Source organism: Manis pentadactyla, chromosome 12, assembly GCF_030020395.1.
Source record: "Manis pentadactyla isolate mManPen7 chromosome 12, mManPen7.hap1, whole genome shotgun sequence".
In the NCBI taxonomy this organism is placed as follows: domain Eukaryota; kingdom Metazoa; phylum Chordata; class Mammalia; order Pholidota; family Manidae; genus Manis; species Manis pentadactyla.
In genome coordinates, this window is record NC_080030.1 from 68,425,051 (window position 1) to 68,444,374 (window position 19,324).

The 19,324-nt window shown below is 39.4% G+C and overlaps 1 long non-coding RNA gene across 1 annotated transcript in view; it reads left to right on the plus strand.

Moving 5' to 3' along the window:
* The window catches only part of LOC130679821 (uncharacterized), a 31,706-nt gene extending 20,229 nt beyond the window's left edge, over positions 1-11,477 (plus strand). The window contains exons 2-3 of the long non-coding RNA XR_008992775.1: positions 1,040-1,171; positions 11,402-11,477. This is a non-coding gene — a long non-coding RNA (uncharacterized LOC130679821). The remainder of the gene's footprint in view (positions 1-1,039; positions 1,172-11,401) is intronic.
* The last annotated feature ends 7,847 nt before the right edge of the window (positions 11,478-19,324 follow it).

Here is a 19,324-nt window from a genome sequence, read left to right on the forward strand (position 1 = left end):
ATGAGAAAGAGCTGTTATGTTCTTTGAGCCAATTCAAATACTTGTCTCCCAATTCTCATCCAGCATTTTCTGTCTCACTTGCTGGTAATCTTATCCCTTATTCAATCATGCTGGAAACTTTGGAGTCATTCTTTCCAGTCATTCTCTTCCAGAAGGACGTGATTTCAATATGAATTTTCCAATCAATAGAAACACCTGTGACCCATAGGACCCGGGTTACATTGAAGGTCATAGTGAACACTCTGTACATTCCAGCAGGCTGGCAACATCTCCCTTACTTGTAAACATGCTGTCCACAAACAATTCAGAAGAAGCTTAATCAAGAGGAAAGAACCAAACAAATGGAGAAAGAACTACACAAGAGGAGAAAACCAAGTTGGTAATATATAACTTGGAGAGAACTTGAATTCAACACCCACATGTTCTGTAATGCCATGTAGAGGCATTTATGCTGCCAATAGCTCTGTGTTTTGGCAGATAATATCCATGGGTCCTGGGTCTTGCTTGACACTAACAGGTCACTGATTGGTGTTGCTGGGAGGCTCAGGTCTACCCTTTGGTATATATAGCTCAGTCTAAGCAATCTGTTCAGTTCTCCAGAGGCCCTTTGCAGAATGCATAGTGTATGGATCCATCCCACCCAGTGATGAACTCTTCTGTTAAAAAATACGGTTTCTTATACTAAATCACCAAAACCATTAGACTGTCCCATTCAAGGGCATCTGACTTGAATGCAGTTGCATTGTTCACTGGAAAGGGTCATACAAAGCAGGATTCAATAGATGTTTATTAATTGACTATATGAAGAAATGAATGAATAAATGCTTGGTATACTCAGAATATTCTTGTATTAACACGTTTCTTCAAACAGAATCACTTGTACTTTTTTGAGTATTTGCTTCTGCTCTGGGAAGAAAAGGAATTTTAATAGAAGATGGTGTTATACTTGCCAAGGATCCTTTTACCAGCCCAAGCATCCAACCTACAGGGGCTCTAAGTTAGCTACTAACAGCTCACAGCTTCCTCCTTCTTCTTATAGAAATTTTCCCTAGGTCAAGTGGCAGCATGGAGCCACCTCATCTCACCTCTACTATATGGGATGTTATACCCTCCCAACTTTGGTCGCTGACTGACTCACATAGGATTCCAAAGATCAGCCTCTTGACTCAAGGTGAGTGAAATATGTGGTGTAATTCAAGTTCCAGAGCTTCTCCATGGGATCAGACAGACTAAGGTTGTTGTTTAGCTGAGACTACATCCTTACTGAACTTTGTTTTCCCCTGCCTTAAAGTCCTCCTTCAGTCCTCCTTCTCCTGAGAACATTCCCCCGATAAATCATTTGAACAGTAATTACCACCTTTGGCTTTTTTTCTAGAGAACCTGACACAGGGTAACCAAGGTTGTTTTATAACATACTCAAAGCAATCAAGACTACATGTCAACACTGGTGTCTTTCCCAAACTTTTCAGAAAAAATGGGGATGGCACAGCATCCTAACCATAGATACTCTTCTCTAGTTTTGAAGTCACCACCCCCATCTTATTTTAAACTTTTAAACTCAGTGTTATCAGTTTAAGTCCTTGAGTGAAAGCAATATAATGGTAAGAACTCAGGATTGGTAGTATGGAATGATAGAATATGACAGCCGGAAAGACCTTGGAAATCATTAAACTTAAGTTCTTACTTTACAAATGAGTTGACTGTGGCTCAAAGACATGATTTTCTCAAGGTGATATAGTTGATAAGTGGCAAAGCTGAGATAGAACAAGATTTGTAACCTTTCATTAAATGCTTTCCCCAAACCTCTCTGCTTCTTGTTAGAACTGTACGTACATAAGGGAATTTTGTAAGTTGGGCTCTATGCAGGCAAATTGGAAGAAATATCTTAAGCTCTCAGCATCCATGAGATATTATTTTAAATAAATGTTAGAACAATGTGATTGTTGGATGATTACTACATAGATTTTTACATTTTTAATCTTCTATAACAATTTACTGAATTTTCTTGCTAGGGATAAATAAGTTAATAAGAAAAGATCGCATCTTCAAGAAGTGTTGTAGGGGAAACTATCAAGTAAACACTGGGGCTGCACTTGAGTTATAAGCAACTATGGAGCAGAGAGAGAGTGGTAATTAATCTTATCTGGCAGAACCAGGAAAAGCTTCCCAGAGATGTTTCTTCAAGAGTAAGTAGAATTTTGATGGTAGAGAAGAACGTTATAGTTAAAAATAATAGAGTGAGGCTGGAGCCAAGATGGCGGCATGAGTAGGACAGTGGGAATCTCCTCCCAAAAACATATATATTTTTGAAAATACGACAAATACAACTAATCCTAAAAGAGAGACCAGAAGACACAGGACAAAAGCCAGACTACATCCACACGTGTGAGAACCCAGCGACTGGTGAAAGGGGTAAGATACAAGCTGCAGCCCGGCGGGACCCGAGCGCCCCTCCCCCCAGCTCCCGGCAGGAGGAGAGGAGTCGGAGGGGGGAGGGAGAGGGAGCCCAGGACTGCTGAACACCCAGCCCCAGACATCCAGAACAGAGTGCAGACACAGTGCATGAGTGGAGGGCTGGAAACTAGGGAAACAGGGCAGCAAGAACTCTGAGCAGGTTCGGAAGCTGATGCCCTTGTGACAAAGAAAAGCGAGTGCTTTTTGAAAGTCTTAAAGGGACAGGGACGCCACAGCTGGATGGAAATAACACAGGTCACAGCCCAGAAGCTGGAAATTCCAGGGAAACCCGGGCGCACTAAACCCCTGGGCAACAGCTCTGAGACCCCTGTCGGAGGTAAACAGACAAACAGCCCCCTGTCCATTACCCCTCCGGGGCTCGGACATAGCAGAGAAGCAGCCAGTGGCTGGCCACGCTCTCAGCAAGGGAGCTTCTTCTATAACGGCCATGCAAGACACAAAGACCCAGTCTACACGCAATTGCCCAACACAAGCCACTAGGAATCGCAGTTGTCCCAGTAAAGAAAGGCCAGTAGTAACTGGAAGTTTGGCTCTCCCAGCTGACAGTCAATAGAACCTATCAACATGAAAAGACAAAAAAATTTGATCCAGACAAGACTAATCCACACAGCTTTGGCATCTGCTACATCTTCCCCTGAGAAGGAACCTGGGGAGATAGATTAAACCAGTCTTCCTGAAAAATAATTCAAAACAAAAGTCATAACTATACTGATGGACTTGCAGAGAAATATGCAAGAACTGAGGAAGGAGAATACAGAAATAAAACAAGCTCTGGAAGGACTTCAAAACAGAATGGACGAGATGCAAGAGACAATTAATGGGCTAGAAAACAGAGAACAGGAATGCAGAGAAGCTGATGCAGAGAGAGATAAAAGGATCTCCAGGAATGAAAGAAATCTAAGAAAGCTGAGTGACCAATCAATACGGAACAATATCCGCATTATAGGGGTACCAGAAGAAGAAGAGAGAGAAAAAGGGAAACAAACTGTCTTTGAAGAAATAATTGCTGAAAACTTCCCCAAACTAGGGGAGGAAATGGCCTCTCAGACCACAGAGGTACACAGAAGTCCCATGACAAGGGATCCAAGGAGGGCAAGACCAAGACACATAATAATTAAAATGGCAAAGATCAAACACAAGGAAAAAGTATTAAAGGCAGCCAGAGAGAAAAAAACGGTCACCTACAAAGGAAAACCCATCAGGCTATCATCAGACTTCTCAACAGAAACCCTACAGGCCAGAAGGGAATGGCATGATATACTTAATGCAATGAAACAGAAGGGCCTCGAACCAAGACTACTGTATCCAGCACGATTATCATTTAAATATGAAGGAGGGATTAAACAATTCCCACACAAGCACAAGTTAAGGGAATTTGCCTCCCACAAACCACATCTACCGGGCATCTTACAGGGACTGCTTTAGATGGGAGCACTCCTAAAAAGAGCACAGAACAAAACACCCAACATAAGAAGAAGGGAGGAGGAGGAATAAGAAGGGAGAGAAACAAAGAATCATCAGACTGTGTTAATAATAGCTTAATAAGCAAGTTAATTTAGACAGTAAGATAGTAAAGAAGCTAACCCTGAACTGTTGGAAACCACAAACTTAAAGCCTGCAATGGCAACAAGTACATACCTTTCAATTATCACCCTAAATGTAAATGGACTGAAAGAACCAATCAAAAGACACAGAGTAATAGAATGGATAAAATAGCAAGATCCATCCATATGCTGCTTACAAGAGACTCACCTCAAACACAAAGACTTGCACAGACTTAAAGCCAAGGGATGGAAAAAGATATTTCATGCAAACAACAGAGAGAAGAAAGCAGGTGTTGCAATTCTGGTATCAGACAAAACAGACGTCAAAATAAAGAAAGTAACAAAAGACAAAGAAGGACATTACATAATGATAAACAGCTCAGTCCAACAAGAGGATATACCCATTATGAATATATATGCACCCAATACAGGAGCACCAGAATATGTGAAACAAATACTAACAGAACACAAGGAGGAAATAGAATGCAATGCATTCATTCTGGGAGATTTCAACACACCACTCACTCTGAAGGACAGATCCACCAGACAGAAAATAAGTAAGGACACAGAGGCACTGAAGAACACACTAGAACAGATGGACCTAATAGACATCTATAGAACTCTACATCCAAAAGCAACAGGATATACATTCTTCTCAAGTGCACATGGAACATTCTCCAGAATAGACCACATACTAGGCAACAAAAAGAGCCTCAGTAAATTCCAAAAGATTGAAATCCTACCAACCAACTTTTCAGACCAAAAAGGCATAAAACTAGAAATAAACTGTACAACAAAAGCAAAAAGGCTCACAAACCCATGGAGGCTTAACAACACGCTCCTAAATAATCAATGGATCAATGACCAAATCAAAATGGAGATCCAGCAATATATGGAAACAAATGACAACAGCAACACAAAGCCCCAACTACTGTGGTATACAGCAAAAGCAGTCTTAAGAGGAAAGTATATAGCAATCCAGGCATATTGAAAGAAGGAAGAACAATCCCAAATGAATGGTACAATGTCACAATTATCAAAATTGGAAAAAGAAGAACAAATGAGGCATAAGGTCAGCAGACGGAGGGACATATTAAAGATTAGAGAAGAAATAAACAAAATTGATAAGAATAAAACAAGAGCAAAAATCAATGAAACCAAGAGCTGGTTCTTTGAGAAAATAAACAAAATAGATAAGCCTCTAGCCAGACTTATTAAGAGGAAAAGAGAGTCAACACAAATCAACAGAATCAGAAATGAGAAAGGAAAATTTACGACGGACCCCAAAGAAATACAAAGAATTATTAGAGAGTATGAAAACCTATATGCTAACAAGCTGGGAAACCTAGGAGAAATGGACAACTTCCTAGAAAAATACAACCTTCCAAGACTAACCCAGAAAGAAACAGAAAATCTAAACAGAACAATTACCAGCAACGAAATTGAAGTGGTAATCAAAAAACTACAAAAGAACAAAACCCATGGGCCAGATGGATTTACCTCGGAATTTTATCAGAGATACAGGGAAGACATAATACCCATTCTCCTTAAAGTTTTCCAAAAAATAGAAGAGGAGGGAATACTCCCAAACTCATTCTATGAAGCCAACATCACCCTAATACCAAAACCAGGCAAAGACCCCACCAAAAAGAAAACTACAGACCAATATCCATGATGAACGTACATGCAAAAATACTCAACAAAATATTAGCTAACCGAATTCAAAAATACATCAAAAGGATCATACACCATGACCAAGTGGGATTCATCCCAGGAATGCAAGGATGGTACAACATTCGAAAATCCATCAACATCATCCACAACATCAACAAAAAGAAAGACAAAAACCACATGATCATCTCCATAGATCTGAAAAAGCATTTGACAATATTCAACATCCATTCATGATAAAAATTCTCAGCAAAATGGGAATAGAGGGCAAGTACCTCAACATAATAAAGGCCATATATCATAAAACCACAGCCAACATTATACTGAACAGCGAGAAGCTGAAAGCTTTTCCTCTAAGATTGGGAATTAGACAGGGATGCCCACTCTCCCCACTGTTATTTAACATAGTACTGGAGGTCCTAGCCACGGCAATTAGACAAAACAAAGAAATACAAGGAATCCAGATTGGTAACGAAGAAGTTAAACTGTCAGTATTTGCTGATGACATGATGTTGTACATAAAAAACCCTAAAGACTCCACCCCAAAACTACTAGAACTGATATTGAAATACAGCAAAAGTTGCAGTATACAAAATTAACACAAAGAAATCGGTAGCTTTCCTACACACTAACAATGACCCAATAGAAAGAGAAATCAGGAAAACAATTCCATTCACAACTGCATCAAAAAGAGTAAAATACCTAGGAATAAACCTAACCAAAGAAGTGAAAGACCGATACCCTGAAAGCTACAAGACACTCTTAAGAGAAATTAAAGAAGACACTAACAAATGTAAATTCATCCTATGCTCATGGCTAGGAAGAATTAATATCATCAAAATGGCCATTCTGCCCAAAGTAATATACAGATTTGATGCAATCCCTGTCAAATTACCAGCAACACTCTTCAATAAACTGGAAAAAATAATTCAAAAATTCATATGCAAACACCAAAGACCCCGAATAGCCAAAGCAATCCTGAGAATGAAGAATAAAATAGGGGGGATCTCACTCCCCAACTTCAAGCTCTACTATAAAGCCATAGTAATCAAGACAGTTTGGTGCTGGCACAAGAACAGAGCCACAGACCAGTGGAACAGACTAGAGACTCCAGATATTAACCTAAACATATATGGTCATTTAATATTTGATAAAGGAGCCATGGACATACAATGGTGAAATGACAGTCTCTTCAACAGATGGTGCTGGCAAAACTGGAAAGCTACATGTAGGAGAATGAAACTGGAGCACTGTCTAACCCCATATACAAAAGTAAGCTCAAAATGGATCAAAGACCTGAATGTAAGTCAAGAAACCATTAAACTCTTTGAAAAAAAAATAGGCAAAAACCTCTTAGACATAAACATGAGTGACCTCTTCTTGAACATATCTCCCCAGGAAAGGAAAACAACAGCAAAAATGAACAAGTGGGACTATATTAAGCTGAAAAGCTTCTGTACAGCAAAAGACACCATCAATAGAACAAAAAGGAACCCTACAGTATGGGAGAATATATGTGTAAATGACAAATCCGATAAAGGCTTGACGTCCAAAATATATAAAGAGCTCACACGCCTCAAGAAACAAAAAACAAATAACCTAATTTAAAAAATGGGCAGAGGAACTGAACAGACAGTTCTCCAAAAAGAAATACAGATGGCCAACAGACACATGAAAAGATGCTCCACATCGCTAATTATCAGAGAAATGCAAATTAAAACTACAATGAGGTATAACCTCACACCAGTAAGGATGGCTGCCATCCAAAAGACAAACAACAACAAATGTTGGCGAGGCTGTGGAGAAAGGGGAACCCGCTTACACTGCTGGTGGGAATGTAAGTTAGTTCAACCATTGTGGAAAGCAGTATGGAGGTACATCAAAATGCTCAAAACAGACTTACCATTTGACCCAGGAATTGCACTCCTAGGAATTTACCCTAAGAATGCAGCAAACAAGTCTGAGAAAGATCAGTGCACCCCTATGTTTATCGCAGCACTATTTACAATAGCCAAGAATTGGAAGCAACCTAAATGTCCATCGGTAGATGAATGGATAAAGAAGATGTGGTACATATACACAATGGAATACTACTCAGCCATAAGAAGAAGGCAAATCCTACCAATTGCAGCAACATGGATGGAGCTGGAGGGTATTATGCTCAGTGAAATAAGCCAAGCGGAGAAAGAGAAATACCAAATGATCTCACTCATCTGTGGAGTATAAGAGCAAAGGAAAAACTGAAGGAACAAAACAGCAGCGGAATCACAGAACCCAAGAATGTACTAAGAGGTACCAAAGGGAAAGGGACTGGGGAGGATGGGTGGGTAGGGAGGGATAAGGGGGTGGAAGAAGAAGAGGGGTATTAAGATAAGCATGCATAATGGGGGGGTGGGAGAAAGGGGAGGGCTGTACAACACAGAGAAGACAAGTAGTGATTCTACAACATTTTGCTATGCTGATGGAGAGTGACTGTAAAGGGGTTTATAGGGGGGACCTGGTATAGGGGAGAGCCTAGTAAACATAACATTCTTCATGTAAGTGTAGATTAATAATAACAAAAAAAAAAAAGCATTTCCTGTGTGGTGACCTCCAACGAGTTCTACACAATGGTATAAAGGGCATATCAAAGTGTGGTCAAAGGGTCTGTTTGTGTTTATACAGAGGATCAAAGCCTAATTTGGCTACCCCGAAAATGAACTAAGATATGATATGAAGAAGAACTTCCAACATCAGCACTCTCTGGAAGACTCATACCAGAAGATGATCATCAAAAAACCTCAACAAAGATCCAGGTGCTGCTACAGTTGTAGCTGCATTCATCCCACCGGTTCCTGGACTTGCCGTGGGAATGAAGAAGGAGATATCTAAGCTGGCCTGTGCATACAGTAAAACAACAAATTTGACTGAATCTATACTGTCGAAACTCAACCAAGAATTAGGAGAAGTGCAAGTTGTAGCGCTCCAAAATCTCACAACTACAGACTTTCTACTGTTAAAAGAACATATGGGATGTGTACAGTTCCCAGGAATGGGTTATTTTAACTTGTCTGATTTCTCTCAGACTGTTCAAGTTCAGTTGGACAACATCCATCATATCATAGATAAATTTTCACAAATGCCTAGGATGCCTAACTGGTTTTCTTGGTTTCACTGGAGATGGCTGGTAATTACAGGTCTGCTTTGGTTATGTAACTATACTCCTATTATGTTAATGTGTGTGCGCAATTTAAGTAGTAGCTTAAAACCTATACATGCTTAAGTTACTCTACAAGAAGATATGTCAAAGAAATAATCAATCTTCCCATGTTTTTTTCCGTCTGCTACCTCTATAGCTTTTCTTCTTCCTTCCTAATTACAAACCATAAATAGAATTCGTGCCTCATATCGAATTCACCGAGTATCATAATTCCTCCAAGTGGTAAAGATACCTCAAGACAAATGCTGGGCATAGAAGCCACAGGACATAAATCTGCAAAGAAGTAAAAAGCTAACCTTTTCAAACAATATGGCTTCTCTCTCACTTACCAACTTTACATTTCCCTGTATGGCCCCGGAAGATGACTGGTTAGCCAGAGACGGGTAAGATTCCTCAAGGGAGGAACAACCTAAGACAGGCACAATCGCAGGGGGGCCATCAGGTGAGAAATTGGGGATCAACAGAGGTGAGGCTTAGAACCTCACCCCCTCCGTTCTGAGAGAAATCTTCTGCATACGTGGATGTTTTATTGCCCTTGTCTAGCTTGGATTAACACATAGTCTACAGGCACACACCTGATCATCTACTTTTGCTCTCTTACAACACTAAACTATGTTTTCTACCTTTATCTTGTATCTACCTACCACTTCAGCATTTTATTAAAAAATAATAATAATAATGGAGAAATGTGGGATTCACATATAAATCAAGTATAAAAATCAAATGAATATTCATATTTTACCTGATGGTTTATAGTTCATAATGCGTAATCAAAACCAAACGTTTCTGTGATATGACTGCCCTTGTACTGTTCACCATGTAAGAACTTATTCACTATGTAAGAATTTGTTCACCATGTAAGAACTTGTTCTTTATGCTTCAGAAGATTGGAGACTGATGAGAATTAGGCTTGGGGTGGATTAATGATTGTGCATTGAGCATTGAGTCCCCTATACAGAAATTTATTGTTGTTAGCAACCATTTGATCAGTAAATATGAGAGATGCCCTCTCAAAAAAAAAAATAAAAAAAAATAATAGAGTGAGTGGCATGGAAATAGGAAAGTTTGGGGCATGGAAAGCCTTCCCAAGTAGCTGAGGTAGGCATTTCTTAGCAGGAAAAAGCTGAGGTTGACTATTTGGATGGGATTATTGTGAATAGTCTGGGATACCATATACAAAGTTTTGTCTCCTAATTATAATGCCTGTCCACCCTTTCTGCTGATTTCCATCTCCCTATAAATTGTTTTATTCTTCCTTAGTGCTCATGGGGTATTTCACTTTTAGGTAGAAAGACATGAGCAGCTGGGCAAGGGGAAGATAAGGTTCAAGGAAAAAAAGAACTGCCCAAACTCTGCCCATGTGGGGGGGTTCCCACATGAGACAACAAACTCTGCAGGTAGATAACTTCTTGCTTATCAGGACCAGGCCAAACAGGTCCCAGTCAGGTCCCAAGGCAGGTGCAATGGAGCAAAACCAGGAACTGCCGAAACCACACCTCATCATAATCTCATTAAAACAGCAGTTTTGCTCCCCTCTCCCCCTAACTCCATGTTTTTTGTGTGTATTCTGGGAAAAAACATGTATAGTAAGAGGAATGGGTGTATAACTAGAGCTATCAATCAAATGACCTCAGTCTATCAATCAAAGGAAGTACCTCCCCAGCTAGGTCATGATAAATAGACCCTCCCCTAAAAATTCAGTGCCTCTGTCTGCCTTGACTCTGACAGCTCCTCCCTTGGAGTGTATTCAAATAAAACTTTCTTTCTGCTTCACTACTATGTCTCTGCCTGTCAATTCTTTGTTGCAGTGGGGACAAGAACCGAGGAGAACAAACTCAACCTACAACAGCACCACGCTGAATGCTTTGTAATATGTGCTTTCATTAGAGAAGGGAAAGAAGGGAAGAAACCTGCCACTTTCATCTTCATCTCCTTTCTTAGGCATTAATGAAGAGAAGTAAAATACACAATTGGTAGATGTCTCACCTGAGGGTTTCAGCACCTGGCAAGTTCACTCTGGATTTGGTGAGATCTAAAAATGACTATGGAATGTTCTTAGTGTAAAAGCATCCATACCCAGCTTTATTCTTGTGGTAGCAGGTCAAGTGCTAGAATCCTGTCCACCTCAGGGCACGTCTGCCTACAGCAAGCTGGTCTCTGCCTCTGGGCCTCTCTGCAGCCTCGCAGCATCAGAATACTGAGGTGGAGGCCTGTTATTACATAGAGTCAATAATAACTTATTGCCCACATGTGTCCAAACCTGCACCTGCAAGCCTGTACATGTTCAGTGGTAGGCAGACCAGGATCAGGTGAGAATCCTAGCTATGGAACTTCCTTTTTCTCTACAGTAGATAAAACTGTAATTTCAACAAAAAGATTAAACTGCCAATCCTTTAACTAATGAAGAAAAGAAACTAATATATTGTGTGAAAATTAAGGGAAAGCTCAATGACACTGTGTCCAGTAGCCTACAGGAGAATCTCTCATGCCCACCACTCTTTGTATATCTCAGATCCCACTGGAAGAGATGGATGCCATACTGCTGCCAGGGTTCTTGTTTGCAGAGCTGAAGAATGAACTTAGCAAACACCCAAGGTAGGAAAGCCAGGGAGAGGCTTTTATTGAGAGATACGGTGAGAGGACAGAGCTCCTGCCTCATGCCAGGAGGGGACAAGAGAGCCCCATATTGGTGTATTGCTAGGGGTTTTATATAGACAGTTGAGGATTTGGGGGAATGTGAAAAAATGCTTAGGGTGTGGACTTGTTAAAAGTGGTCTTAGGATGTTTGTCCTTGATGAAACATTAAGTCTCTTTTAGCATGCTAAAGTGAATCTTACAAATGATTACAAACGATTAGCATAATAAAAACATGGGCTACTTTCTTTTATCTGGGGATTATCAACTGATCTCACTGAAGAATGACTTTAGAGCTTAATGTTTAACACAGAATTTTGGTAGGCAGTTTCCTTGCATGTAGCTACATTGCCCTGACTGTAAATATTCTGCCTTGCTTTTTCTGGAGGCCCTCATCCTACTTTGACTACACCCGCAGTCCCTGTCTCAATACTGTTTAAGTTACTTTACCTCCCAGGAGGAAGAAGTAGGCTTCCACCTTCTGTTCACCTTTACAACCCAGCCAATTAGAGACTGTTAAAACACAGTCAATACAAAGCCACAATATGACTTCCAGTTGACTCCACTGGACTTTTTGCTTATAAACAGCCCTCTTAAATCAGTCATTTTCCTCTGTAAAAGAGTATCCCTCTCCGTTGTTCTCTGGACTTGCCTCTGGTTCTACTCTATCTTGCATGTTCTTGATTACAATTCTCTGCTATTCCCAAATAAACCCATTTTTACTGGTAAAATAACTGACTTTTTTCTTAAGTTTAACAATTGAGCATCTATAATTACTACCAAATATGTTAAGCACTTTCAGTTGCTAGTTTAATTCTCACAAATTACTCCATAAGATATATAGCTGTAATTATCTCAAGCATAAAGATAATTCCTCTTGCACAGGAATTCAGTCACATGGCCAAGGTCACAAAACTATTGTGATGTGCAGTACTTACTACTGTTTGGACAATTCTGTTTGTGCAACAGGCTCCCCAGGAAGCATTGCATTCACACAAAGGAATAAAGTACCACATCTGAGAATTGGGCACTGGAATCCTGGCAGTTTCCTTTGTAAAAGAAATAACTGAGAAAAAAAAAGTGGAAAAGAGGAAGACAAGGTAGAGTAAGAGAGGAAGGAGAAATGTTATAAGGATATACTACAGATTTGCTTTAAAAGCATTGGATTGATTATAAATAAATATTTTCTCTACCAAGGTATTCAAATATATAAATGTGACATCTCACAATGCATACAATAAGAAAAAACTTCCAGGAAAACATGGTAGTTTATTTTAAACAAACACACACACACACACATATACATATATGTGAATACATTTTTTATCTTTGTTTTGCATAGGCTTAAATTATGAAGTAAACCTCAGCAAAAAGACCTTGAAAGGAATGCTTATGACCTTTGGTAATAGTATAAATGTCCTTTAAGAATTCACTACATAAAATGCTATAAAAATATACCCAATAAAATATCATTTATATTTCAAATTTATTAAGATCCTTCATTTCTCTTAAAGGAATAAATTGAATTATTTTGAAATGCTCTCATCCATATGTATATTAAGGATAAATCATTTATTTCCTAAGACACATTATTTTTTTCCCTGTGGATTAGCATTGCTAAGTTAGACTTGGCTCTAGAATGCAATGGGAAATATTAGATTTCTAACACTCAGAGGAAATTTTCTGCCCATGCATGGTGAATAAACACACACTCTACGATTTACATATATTTTATTTCTTCTCTCTCCCACTTGGGAAAACAAAGCCTATAAATTATATTTATACTGTTAACAATGGAGCTTTTGTTTAGTGAACCTTATAGAGCATCAGGTGTTTTTCTTTTTGGGTCCTTAAACTGAAACTTAATTGTCCTATGTCACATCTGTTCACATCAATCATGTTACATTATTTTCTGAACAATGTATTCTTTGAGGTGATTTGATTGATGTGACTAAATGTGGTGGGTCAAAACAGTCTGTTAGGCACTGCCGAAAATTTCAGAATCTCAGGACTGCAGGCCAAGGAGTTCTGTCTGTGCATAATTTGGTATAGAGTTAAATTTAGGAGGGCAATACAGTTCACCAGATTAAGAATTTTTGGCAGTGATTCTTAACAAACTAATTTGCAAAGATAAAGAAAAAGTATGAGTAATTTGTTAGGGCAGAGTTAAGGTTACAGAGTCATTTCCATGTTGTAAATCTAATAAATTCAGGACGGAAACCATGCGGAAAGGGATTTACAGTTTGAAGATGCCACTTTGAATCCCAGCTCCTCATGTTCCAGTTCCACGACCTTGAAGAAATCACTTTAATTCTCTGGACCAGTTTCTCATCTGTATCATCTATCACACAGAGTATTGTGAAAATGACAGGAAAGAATATATCTAACAGAAGGTTATAAATTGAAAAGTTTTATAACAAGACCCCATAGTTTTGTTGAAGGCCTGCTCTGAGTAGGAATCAAATTATTTAATACAAACAGAAAGAGTGACAGTTAAAATAATTAGGTCTTTGATGCCCAGGAGCACCTCAAATGGTTAGAGGAAGTGAAGTGGTGGTTGGCGTCGACTGCCTTATGTCCAGAATCCTCATACATCTAATAGCTACTTTTGTGTTTTGGCCATCCATACATTCAGACAGTTGTCAAAAGTCTGAGTGACCATTCTTGTTGAAAATATTTATATGTCAATCACATCAACATCAATTTTCTCATTTTCACAGATTGTGTATGTGTTTTAGGCATTGAATTCTGCAGGAATCAGAAGTGTTTTGCTAAGATATTGGTTAAAAGAGAGGCACTAGGCTTTAATACAAGCATTCATTTAACATAAGTCACATCTTCACTGACAGATCATTGTGTTTCTTCTGTATTTCATCCGCATTGTAAATCTCATCAACAGAAGCAATAGTTCCATATTACCTAAATGTTATCTGTTTACTATGGAAATGATATCTGTAGATACATAGCCCTTCATATATTCTTGGTTTCATACTTTTGATCCTCCCGATGTCTTCTCTTCCAGGTGTGTCTTCACTCTCTTCAGTAATACCTAGGAATTCTCTTCACTTTTTATTTGATCTGTTCTGTGTATTCTCCTTGGTTTAATTTCTCTTATGGTTTGAATTACATATTCAGTCTTCTTCCCCTTTCTGGCAAGAGGTCCTAAAACCATTGGAATTTCCTGGGAAGAGAGCCACCTAGGTGTCCTTTGTTATGTTAATGAAGTGATTTTGGACTGCATCAAAGGAATTTTGGCTGGTTGCCAGTGAAGCCCACCTTGTGATAAAAATTTGGAGCTTTCAGTCCCATCCCTCTGACCTCCAGCGAGGGAAGAGGAGCTGGAGGTTGAATCAATTACCAATGGGCAGTGATTTAATCAATCATGCCTACCTATGAAGCCCCCATAAAAACCCAAATATATAGTGTTCAGAGAGCTCCCAAGTCGGTAAACGTATGCAGATTCAAGGAAAAGTGGTGCCCTCAAAGAGAGCATGGAAACTCCGTGCTCTTTCCCCATAATTTGCCTTATGTATCTCTTTTATATGGCTATTCTTGAGTTATATCCTTTTATAACAAGCTGAAAATCTAGTTTAAAAAAAATGTTTTTCTGAGTTCTGTGAGCTGCTTTAGCAAATTAATTGAACCCAAGGAGGGAGAGTTTTTGAAACCTCCAATCTATAGCCAAGTTGGTCAGAAACAGACATGATAGTCTGTATTTGAGATTAGTGTGTGAAATAGGGTTGGACCAGGCAGTCTTGTAGGACTGAGCCCTTAGCCTATTGGATCTGATGCTAGCTCCAGGTAAATAATGTTAGAATTGAATTGAACTGGAGGATACCCAGCCGGTGTCAGGAATTGCTGATGGTCTGGGGAAAAATCCACACATTGGAACTGTCAGAACTTTACTTGGTTATCATCTCCCCAGTATCTTCCTGAAAGGGTAAGTGAGCTAAATTCTTGCTTGACTAGTTATAAAAGTTGACCTTCCTGTTTGAATATTATGCCGACTGTTTATGGTATAGAACTGTATATGGGAAGGCATTTTCCTTCAAAATTTAAAGACTTTGCTTCATTTTAGATGTTTAGAAGTCTAAACCCATCCTTATTTTTAATCATTCATATGTGACCAGATTTTATTCTTGAGAAGCTGTTAGGATCTTCTCTTTGTCCATGTTGCGGAGTTTCAAGGTGTTTTTCTTAATGTGAGTGTATTTTCATCTATTCTGTTGGACAGTGGATGAACCCTTTTAACCTAGAAACTCTTCAGTTCAGGGGACTTTCCTTAGATTACGTAATTGTTGATTTTGTTACCTAGCTATGAACCCAAGTTTGGATGCTTGTCGCTGAAAAGGCCAAAACTCAAGAGACAAGTGTTGGTGAAAAGAAAAGATTGCTTTATTCAGGAAACCAGCAACCCAGAAAGATGGCGGACTAGCACTCCAAGGTCATCTCCAGAGCTCTGTTCAGAGTGGGAGCATTTTAAAGGGGAGCTCATGGAATCAATGTCTTGAGGGCATCAGGGAGACTGTGTACCTGGGAACTGCCTCTGGAATGTAATGTTTTTACCTGTAATTTCCAGAGAGGTCTATGAGAAATTCCTAAAACTCAGAAAGGTCTGGTTAGAGGTCAACATATTGGGAGAGAAGTTAATCTTAGCTGTTTCAAAAAGGTATGAGTTAGGTTTTGTTAGAGCCTCTAATAATTTCTTCCTTTCTGCTGATTGTCTCATTTTCTGGAACTCCTGTGTTTTCAGATATTAGATTCTCTGAAGTAGTCAATTAAAAAAAAAACCTTTTCTCCTCTTCATTTTTTTAATTGTTGTTCTATTTTCTAGGGATGGCTTCAGTATTACATTTCAGTTCTTCTGAAGAGTCTTTCATATTTACTCTCATATTTCTGATTCTCAGATCCCTTTTTTATTGTCTGAATATTTGTTTATAATAAAACGCTGTCTTGGTTTGTGTCTACAATATTGCCACTTTTCTCTCAAAGGAGATTTATGGTAGTATTTTGGTGAGGAAAGGTTTTCTTTCTCTGTTTTCTATAAGCTGAGTTTTTTTCTCTTTATTTGTACTAGGTCTTTCCTATTAGAGGCTTTCCCTAGATGCTTTGTCAAGGCAAAAAAGAATGGGGGATTAAAAAGCTGATTGTAAACTCTGAGCACATGAACAGTGTTAGTACTGTGTAGAGGTCTATAAATGTTAAAACATTTTCTCTAGGGATTAGACATAAATAATTATGGAAGTAGCTACAGAAGCACACTGGAAGGAGGTCCTGGAAGTAAAGGAAAGATCACCAGCAAGTTTTTCTTCAGGTACTGAGATGGGTGGAAATGTTGGGATTTCTAGGGGAATTTAAGAAATCAAACGTGTTCAGCCACCAGAGGTGATTACAACCAGGAACTCGAGAACTGTGGGAAGCTACGTCTGTACTGTTTTTGTCGGCCTGCTGCCAGGTATGTGGTGCTGGATCTGGGAACCAGGTATGTGGCGTTAGATCTGGAATTTGTTACTGTGGCCTGCAGGTACCAGGAACTCTACACTTTGTGGCATAATCTTTAACTGTGGGATCCTTTAAGGAGTCATGACGACTGCTTACCTTTCATGCCAGTTTTTCTCTTGGCCAGTTCTACCTAAGAAACATGCAGGAAAGGGGAAATGTAGTTTGCAACTTACTCACATTGGTAATAGAACAGTATAGCATAAGGATTGTGAATATAATTGCAGGGTGATCTGAGAAGTTTGGGTCTCTCTTTTTGGGCTGGTCCAGTTCTTAGAGAAGATTCTACCCATTTCTGGCACAAAGGGTGTCTGTCTATTTGTATCTGCTTGCCAAGAGATGAGGAAGTTCAAGGGGTGACCTCAGCTATGAGTATGCAACTATTCATGTAATATTTTTGAGTACCAAGTTAGGGTCCTCTGCTTATTTCTTTATTTCTAGAGACTATGTCCCCAATTATCCCCAAGATGTAGCTAGGAATCATCTCCATTTCTAGTGGCATCTGTGAATGCCAGTTCATGAATGTTCAGGCAATTCTGTGACTTAAACCAGATTCCCCCTCTTGGCTCTTAATTTCCCCCTCTGCTAGTTTAAGACTTCCTGCTTATCTGTTTGCTTTCTAGCTTATAAAATTTTATAGCTGATATCTTTGTATTCAGTCTCCCTTTCTGGGGTTAAAAATCCATTATTATTATTTTAGTGTGGTTCAAGGGAACAGAAATAGACACATGTTCAATGCGCTATCTTTGACTCAGAGTTCACATAATTTACTTTATTTATTTGGAAATAAAAGTAATTAGATTAAAGAAATTCACATGGTTCATGGTGGGACTATTCAGATAGAAAGTGGGCTTGAGCCCATATTCTGGACTTTTTCTTACCCTCTACTATGCCTCGGTATGAATAAAATGAAGGTTCCTATGGCCAGGATTCTCACCTGGCTCTGGTTGGCTAGTTCACTACAAACGTGAGGGCAATACTGTTATTGACTCTGTATAAAGAGTTCCACCCAGTGCTCTGGGCAACACGGTGGCATGGCTGCAAGGCTGCAGGAGAGCAGAGATGAGACGGCAGTGGTGGCAGCACTGAGGATAGAGACTGGGATGGCTGCAGGGGCAGAGAGGCTCAGAGGCAGAGACCAGTTTGCTGCATGCAGACTTGCTCTGAGTGGATGGGATTCTAGTGATTGACCTACCAACGTGGGAATAAAGTTGGGTATAACCCTTTCACCCCAAGAACGGTCTACTGTCATTTCTTTGGTCACATTGAATCCATAGTGAACTTACCCAGGACTGAGACCCATTGGCAAGATACTATGTAATAATAACAACCAGATCTGCAAGCTGACAAAGTCAGGAAGATGCATCTGAGCCCATAGTTTGTACAGGAATCTCATTTATTCCTTCATTCAACAAGTATATTTTGAGCAACGATAACATTTCAGGTACAATTTTAGGTGATGAGGATACAGCAATAACAAACAGAAAAATCCCTGCTCTTATAGAATTTATATTCTAGTAGAAGGAAACAGATAATAAGACAAATATGATGATCATTGCAAAGAAAAATAAAGCAGGTTAAGAGGACAGAGGAATGGGTGTTCGCTTTTTCACAGAATGAACAGGGAAGGTCTCTGGAAGGTCACATTTGATCATAAACCTGACCAAGACAAATGGGGAAGGAGAGTTCTAGGCAGATGGGTCAGGGCTGTAGGACGTGGAGTTTAGATTGGTCCAAAGAGTCTCTCAGGTAAAATACATTGGTGAGGCTGGGAATGTTGGTAGGCTTGAGGGGGGAGTTTTCTTAACAGGATCACTGGCAGTCTAGTCAGTTCCTCCTTCAGTCACACCTATGCTATCAGAGGAGCAGGATTCCCCAGAGCAGGAGAGCAATTCACTCTCATTAGTGCCCCTCCTTTGAAGCAGACGAAACACAAACAAATAAAAATAAAAATAAAAAATCCCCAAACCTGGCTTATCATAAAAGACGAACAAACCAACTGACTGCTGCACTTTCTATCATTTGCTAGTTCGTCCATGTTTTGAAGGAGCCTAACAGACTGAGTGAACAGCTAAGGGAGATGAAACACGAGCAAAGGGGGATTGCTCATCACTTGAGAAGATTCGCTAACCAGAAGGGTGAAGACAGCTAAACTTGGATGGCCTTATTGGACTACAAGTGATAGAACAGGCAGAATTAACCTTTAAAAAGAAAGCAATAAAGGTGTCCAGGGACAGTATTATAACACACAAAAAAAGCATTCTAGAATTATGAGTCATAACATTTAACAATTTTCATTAGA